This window comes from Helianthus annuus, chromosome 16 (genome assembly GCF_002127325.2).
Source record: "Helianthus annuus cultivar XRQ/B chromosome 16, HanXRQr2.0-SUNRISE, whole genome shotgun sequence".
Classification (NCBI taxonomy): domain Eukaryota; kingdom Viridiplantae; phylum Streptophyta; class Magnoliopsida; order Asterales; family Asteraceae; genus Helianthus; species Helianthus annuus.
Window position 1 is genome coordinate 103941062 of NC_035448.2, and position 8509 is coordinate 103949570.

Below are 8509 nucleotides of genomic sequence, written 5' to 3' on the forward strand. Positions count from 1 at the left end.
CCATGTAAACCTAGAAAAGTCATCAACAATAACCAAACAATATCTTTTCTTTTTAAGGCTCATGACTTGAACTGGGCCAAACAAATCCATGTGCAGCATTTGCAAACACTGGGTTGTTTTGGACTCTTCAATGGACTTATAAGAACTTTTATGTTGTTTTCCTTTTAAACAGGAAATGCAATGTTCAGAACAAGAAAACAATTTTTGTGGTAGGCCTCTCACCAAACCATTTTTTGAAATTTCTGTGATTGTCTTAAGATTTGTGTGCCCCAGCCTTCTGTGCCAAAGTTCTGTCTCTTTGTTAGAGGCAGCTGAGAACAGACAGGCATCAGCTCTGGGACACTCTTTTGACATGTCAACAACATAAACATTGCCACTTCTTTGAGCAACAAGTTTAGTTTGACCAGTTTTGATTATTGCTTCAATCTTTTTGACCATGTCTGGTCCAACAATCCTACAACAATCTTTTGTGAAGAATGACCCAAACCCTTTGTCACTCATTTGAGATACACTCAGAAGGTTGAATTTCAGATTGTCTATTAGATTGACATTTTCAAATTTTACATTTCCAGATTGCACTGTACCAGACCCCAGAACTTTCCCTTTACTATTATTCCCAAAGGATATATCACCCCCACCATGGATTTTAAAGTCTTTGAGGAGGGCTTTACATCCTGTCATGTGCCTGGAGCCTCCACTATCTACATACCAAAGACTATCAAAGCATGCAGAAGCTCCCTGCACATGAAGTAAAAGGATTAGTTCATTAAGGACTCCAAAGCCAACAGGGCTTTGGATGGAGTCTCAACAGTGTCTGGTATGGATGTAGTGTGATGGACAGTGGTTAAGTCAGGGTTTTGGACAGTTTTAGTACTGTTTCTTGCTAACCACTGTTGGGGGTCTTGACCAATCACCTGCTGATAACCAAAAGGATGCCTATTCACTCTGGGTTTAGAGGGCTTTTTGTAGACCTCATAAACGTGTGGTATCCTTTGGTAAGACTGTTTTTCCTTGCCTTTTCTGAACTGATTGGCAGGAGGTGCATCAGTAACCTGAACATCTCTTTTGACAGATGTTTGGTTCAGCTGTTTTGTGACAGTTGTTTGAACTGGCACAAACAGTGGTTGTTTCTTGGTGAATTTGACAGATGGTGATGATGCTGATGAACTCAAGGATGTTTTAGCAATGTACTCATTCTTCTTCTCATCAAAGTTTTTGAGATACACACATGCTTGAGTTTTATGGTTTGTTTTACCACAAACACTGCAACTTTCAGCCGAAGTAATGACACTTGTTTTGGTTAAATCATAAGCTTTTAAGTGGAAGCAGTCTTTTGTTAGATGATTCCTTTTCTCACAGAATTCATAAAACAAGTTATCAATTTTTTCTTTCTTCTTTCTCTTTTCAGACTCCTTTGAAGAGGTTTTAACCACTGCTGGGATGTCCTTGAGAGGAATGACTTTAGCTTTTGGAGCTTTAACACCATCAGTTGATGTAAAGTCCATTGGCTTGAAATTTTCAAGAATATCACACTCATCAGACCATTTTGGTTTAAACTGATGATTTTCAATCTCCTCAAAAGCAGAGGGGCCCATTGGTCTGTCAAGTGTGATTTTGTTACCAAGTATGTCAGTGATCTTCACTTCTTGGCCATTCTTGTTTGTGGGAATGAACTCAGCAGTCCCATCAGTGGTTGAGACAGATTTTCCAAAAGCAATGTTTTCATCATCATGTTTTCTATAGCCAACCCCAAATTTCACATTGCTTTTTATCTGTTTCTCAAGCATAACCTCATACCCTTTGCATGATTCCGCCCATCTCTCACATGTGATCTGGGTGGATTCTAAATCCTTTTTGCAACCTTGGTATTTTTCTGCCAAGGTTTGGAGTTGGGTTTTGGTTATGCTTTGCTCTTCTTTCATGCTGCTAATCTCTTTCTCTTTTTCAGCCAATTTGTTTTTAAGTTCTTTTAGAGATCTTTCAAATTTGACTTCATCAGATAAGATTTTATCACGAAGGTTTTCATTCACCTAGCCATCATTGCACAATCACATTGAGGATTTTCCTCATCTTCGGCTCTCTCTTCTTTCTCACCTGCCTTTTCTTCTTCTGACCATGGATCTGTCAGTGGTTCAATCAGGGTGCCTGAACTTTCTCCCAATAGTACTTCATTAGCCACAGCAGTAACCACTGCTTCAATTACCTCATCCACTGTTTCAGAAACCAGCTGTTCCTCTTCAGATTCAACACCCTCCTGTATTGACTCTAATGCCATCAAACAAAATTCATCATGAGAAGAAACATTGGAGGCATAGAGTCAAAATTTTCATCACTAAGGTCTTCAGGCATACTGCTCCAGTCAACAAACCCTTGAGTGAAAAAGCTTTGTTGATCTGGTTGTACTGCTGCTGGAGCAGTGGTTTGAGGTGCAGGTTGCACTTGTGCCTGAGGGACAGGGGTTTGAACATATTGGATCTGTGGAGCAGCTGTTTGGACATAATGTACTGGCACAGGGGCAACAGCATAGTGAGCAGTGTTCACTTGAGCTGCTGGGGCATATTGGGCATAGTGCACAGTGTTTTGATTTTGAGGTCTAGGGTTTGAACTAGGATGAGTGATTATGGGGCCAGCAGTTTGACTCCTACATTCCCTAGCAAAGTGTCCTAACCTATTACACTTGTAGCACTTGATTTTCGATTTATCCAACCCAACCCTTAGATTCCCATGCAACCCTGGGAATTTTCGCCCTGTTCTTTTATAAAATTTGCTAGTTCTAACACTTAGCAAGGCCAGTTGATGCAGGATGTCCATTTCCTCTAAATCAGTGGGGTCAAAATGTTGTAGATCATTGAGTTCAAAGCTTAGATTGTCTGACATCTGGTTTTCATTTGCAGTGAATGCATAACTTGTAGAGTGAGGATCAGGATTGTTAAAATTTGCACCAGCAGTTATGTCAATGAAGTGATCATAACCCTGATCCTTACCACTACTCCCAGATTCTTCTTGACCCAAAAGAGCAGTGTTACCGAATGTATAATCATCAACGGTTTTTCCTGACTCTTGTAACTTCCTTTTCTGGTTCAACTCCCTTTCGTAGGTCAGGAGTCGACCATGGAGTTGGGTCAAGGTCAGATCCTTGAACTCAGGTGAATTTCGGGTGACAAAAGCTATGGTGTCCCATTTTTCTGGCAGTGACCTGAGGAACCTGCTATTTTGAGTTGAGTTTGTAAAAGTGGTTTTAACAAGCCTCGGTTCACTGATGAGACAACTGAAACGCTCAAATTGTTGCGTCAGTGATTCACCTTTAACATGACAAAATGTTTCATACTGTTGGTTTAGGATTTCCCTATTGTTTTCTATGACTGCTTCGGTACCCCAAACTGTTCCTTAAGCGCGTCCCACAATTCTTTGGCACTGTTACAATGTAACAGTCCAGCATATATTTCATTGGGCAGCGCTGATGCTATGATGCTAAATGCTTTAGCATCTAGTTCAATCCTTTGAAAATCGGTTTCGGTATAATTTTCAATAGGTTTTGGAACGGATGCTTTAGCATCTTCAGCGCTTGGCACTGTAGGAACATGGGGACTAAAGAGACGACAGACCTCCAACAACCTGTGCTTTGTTGAGCGAGGATGTGACCCATCCTCCTCTGCCAGATGTTGTACTCATTTCTTTTTAGCATAGGTGGTTTACAAAGCGAGCCGATGTTGTTTTTATCATCCTGAGATTGTGACGCCATTCTTGTTGTTTTACAGATACTGAGAAATCAACTTTAATGGTGATTAATCCTTACTCTGTTTTTCAACGACGAACAAACGATCAGTATCAACTATTATGAGCTGAACTATTTACGTCAAAATGATTGTTAAATCAAATTTGACTGTCCAAGCTCTGATACCAATTGTTGGATCTGAGTTTGATTTTGATTGTATTTTGTGTTTGAAATTAAGATGAAAGTGAATGAGTGTGCAGCGGAATTAAGATGAAAACAAACTTTGCATACAATCAAACGAGAGTAATACTTTGATCAAACATCTTTACATAATGAACCGAAAGATTGAATTTATTTCAACAACGATTACAATGATTGATGAATGAATGCAAACTCCCCCTCAGCCAGAGCTCAGTTGTTTGTTCGTGCAAAGAAGACGAATGATGCAAAAGAGCTGATAGAACAGTACAAAGTACTGAACTATATATAGGCACTTGCAAACTACTGAGCATCTTAGCTGACGTTACCATGAAAGTGACATCTAACCTCCTAACAAACTCTAACCTCTGATCTATACAGACACTGCTTGTGTTAACTACTGCTAATACATTCTATTACAAAACAGACTTTAGAACAGCTGCTGCAACCTTCTACTGATGTGAACCCAGCAGCACTTGTCCGGATTAGCAGTGCTTGACTCAAAGCAGTAGATTGAATCAGCAGGACTTTAGTCTTCCATCAGATCTTTTACTTGAGCAGCAGTTGTAGGTCAGCACTTTGCAAGATCAGCAGATAGGAGGTCATCAGTTGTTGTAATCACTTTCAAGGGGAGAGACTTGTATGTAAACATCTGCTTATTCTGGATCCACTGCCCTGATCCAGTTTTCGCTTTAATTATCTGTTCCTTTGATAGGGTTCAATCCCAACAATTTCTTACTTTCTTTAAACTTTCTTAAACTTTTACTCAGATCGGTGTCGTCTAGAACCAAAACAGGCCAAGGACTTGTTCCTTAGTCTGGAGTCAGCTCAATAACGGATTTCCACCGGGGAAACGACCAAGTTACGGGTCAGACATGAAACTTAGTCAAGAACAACCGTCCGATCGAACGGGGTGATTCCCATCCGATCAGACAGGTTGAGCCTTGGTGAGTTTGTTGTCTTGATACGTACCACGTCATCTCCGCTAAACTTAAACTTAGAAGACTCTATTACGAAGGTTGCAAAAGGAAAAGGATCACACAATCAAATGACCATCCGATTGGAGGGTCGTCCGATCAAACGGTCATCCGACCGAACGACCTGGTTCCATAGCCTTCAACATTTAAACTTAAACTACTTTAAATCAGATTTTGGAACTTTGAAACTTATAAGTCATTCGACCGAACGGTCATCCGATCGTATGACCCTCAACTTAAACTTCAGCAGTAGAACATGTGTCAAATCAGATGTTCAGCAACATAGCATACAAAGTTCAAACTTACACCCACAAATAAAGTACTCACCAGTGGGCAGGGCATATGCGGTCTGGATAGCCTTGAAAGTAGTTAGGGGAGGAATAACCTTGCGCTTTTTCAATGCGCGAGTTGGACTCACCAACTCAGCAGCAGTGGATGTAACGGCGACACCCCCAACGGGCACAGAAACGCCAACCGCACTAGCGGAAGTAGCGGCCCCCGCGACCATGTACTTCCTCCCGGTGACCTTCACTCGGATCGGTTTTTTCGCCTCTGCAGCAGAGACACTACTCCTCCCGCTGGGGAGAGGCTTGGAAGTATAAGCAGCGGGATCCGCCGGCACCACGGGCAGCAAGAACTGCTCAAGGTGGATCTTCAGCACATCAGGTTCTTGCTCCCCAATCACACGATCCGCGGTCCTCAAAGCAGCATTCCGAGGAGGATCCACAAAATCAAATAGACTCCATTTACCTGTTTGACATTTACACATGTCAATATAGATATAATTAACAAAGTAAATTCAAGGCAAAGAGCCACATACCTTCATCATCCCTCTGGAAGGAAGGATACAACCTGATATCACGCCATAGCAGGCTCATTCCCACCATCACCAAGGCTCCCTCCGGGATCACTGTGCACTCGGAGGGGCATTCACACAATCTCTTAAAAAGAGCGTTTTCAACATAAGCATCTTTTGGGGGACCGTCGTCTTTAACTTTGTCCTTGGGTCCCATCTCCCTCCACTGTATTTCTCCGGGGATAACACCGGCATCGATATAGAAGAACTTTTCCTTCCAATCCTTATCCCTGGAACTGGCAGGGATGTCCCTCAAACAAGACGCATCGGTATCCCTCCTGTCAAAGGTGAAAAAGGGGGATTTCCACACGAGAACGAAAAAATCCCTAAAAACGGTAAGTTCAGGGATATGACCCAGGGCTATACAAGCAAATTCAAACTGTCGAAGTTTGACCAACCCTAATGGATGAAGTTGGGAAATGTGGATTGGATAATGGTCAAGAACCAACTTACAAAACTTGGTGATCGGCAATCGAAAGTTGCAGAATTTGAAAAAATCACTAAACAGAGTGATTTTACCCTTTTTCAATGTAAATGCCGTATCCGTCTTTGACGGCAGCACTGGATTCCACTCTGCCCTAATGTTGTACTCTTGAACAAGATTGTTGAAAGATACAAGCTCCCATTTGACATATAGGGCATCAGAACTTGCTTGGGCAGAAGAAGAAGACTCGCCGGTTTTGGAAGCGGTAGTACTAACACTATTCTCAAAGATATGAAATTTTTCGCTGAGTTGTCTACGGCAGAGACACCAATTAGTACTATATCTGGTGTCAGTATCCTTATCGAAGGCTCCGGCAGAGCATACATAACATTATCTTCGGGTACCAAATTAACTATTGATAATGCATTATATTCAAGTAAATCTAGAAGAAATTTACTTAGCTTTAAAGATATTCGAAAAAACGGTTACCACCTAAAAACAATATCTGAAAATAATATTGAATATCTTCAAATTACTTCAAAAAAAATGGCAAAGAAACAATTGTTGAACAATTATAAGCATTATCCTCTGGATTATATTGTACTAATATCAATCCTATCGAATCATACATGGTGAGTAACCTGTCACAGCCCAACTGATGGCGGAATCATCGGGGCATGGCACTGAGCGAAACAGATTGTCCAGAAGTTTCCATAACATTTATCATTACTATTCAATTTAAATAATGCGTCCCATACTGTATCTCAAACAGTAAAATAAATTATTACAGACAAAAATCCAGGCAAATATTCTGTTCCGACAACTCAGATTTAAATAAACAACAATTGTTTATCTGCTTCTAGAGACCCTTAATTTGACCACTACAGATAACTATTTGTTGGGCTCGAGAGCTTTATTCTAGCCTCACTTTCCTAGCAGATAAGCATCTTAAACACCTGTCACATACGTTAAAATAAAGTCAATACATAAAATGTAAAGGTGAGCATACAAGTTTGATAATAGCATAATAGAGTTCCAAATAGTTTACGCATAACCAGCATGTACACAGAGAAAAACAAAGCATGTTAATTATCGACATGCATCTATCGATACCAATGACTACGGGTTGACTGCCCGAGGCAGTTCGCAATACATGATTACCACTGTAATCCATGCAAGTAATTGTCCTTAACAACCCCCGTGTGGATGGGTGTTGAATCCAAACTATAGTACTATCGTCGTTAAGGCAGGTAGACAGCATTCCACGTGTAAACATAACAACAAGCATTCATTTAGTCACGTAATACATGCGATAACGGTTAGCGTTTAAATTGTTGCGTAGTGTGTTCGATGTGATTTCGTATAAGTAACGTATGTAACACCCAAAAGTGCTGAAAGCAAAAAGGGATCGAGTATACTCACAGCGGTTGATGGATTGAAGGGAGCGCTTGAGAGTAGGGTTAGCCTGAATAGTTTGATAGTATAACGATAAGCAACGCGTAGAATGGAAAACAAGTGTTGGAGAGTCGGACAGCTGGTCGATCGGACGGTAGTCCGATCGGACGGCTGACCATTCGGTTGGCAGTCCGTTCGGACAGCTGTCCGGTCGGTCGGTCGGTAGGCCGATCGGATGGTTGTTCGAGTGGATTGTTTCTTCCTTTGAGAAGGATGTGTTTGTGTATGATGGTTTGACTTTTGAATTTTTCGTTGTAGCATTAGAAAATATTGAAGTATCTTTACCTTTCAGGTCGGTCGATCAGTCGGTCGTTTGATCGGCCGGCAGCCCGATCGGTTAGGTACTTCTAGCAAGACAAGTTCTCAGCAGGGTGTCACCTGATCGGACGGCTGTTCAATCGGGTGGCACTCCTAGTGCATTGAACATGTCGAAAATCGACTAAGTGTTGAAGTATAGTATCTCATGATCCGAAGAGTAATCCGATCGGACGGTAGTCCGATCGAACAGTTGTTCATTCAATACTAGTCTTCAAAACAAATTGATTAAGTGTGGGGCCATGTGTTAGCCGATCGACTGGCCGGTCGATCGGTCAGCATCCTGACCTGATCAGCCTGTTCGCCTAACACTTAGTTGTTCTGATTGATTGTCGTTATATCGAGGTGTTTTGACAACGAGTCGAACCATATAACCCTCGTTCTTACTTGTTCTCCTGCTCGGACAGGAATCACCTAAATCCGGCCGGTGAACAGTTCGGAACGGAGTTTGATGTTTAACCCGAAATCGGTGAACCTCGTGGATAGCTTCCGGATCTTGAGTCATGCAACCACTGGAATGATTAGCAATTCGGCATAAGCTCCGTTTCTATCGGTTTTGAAGGCATTGA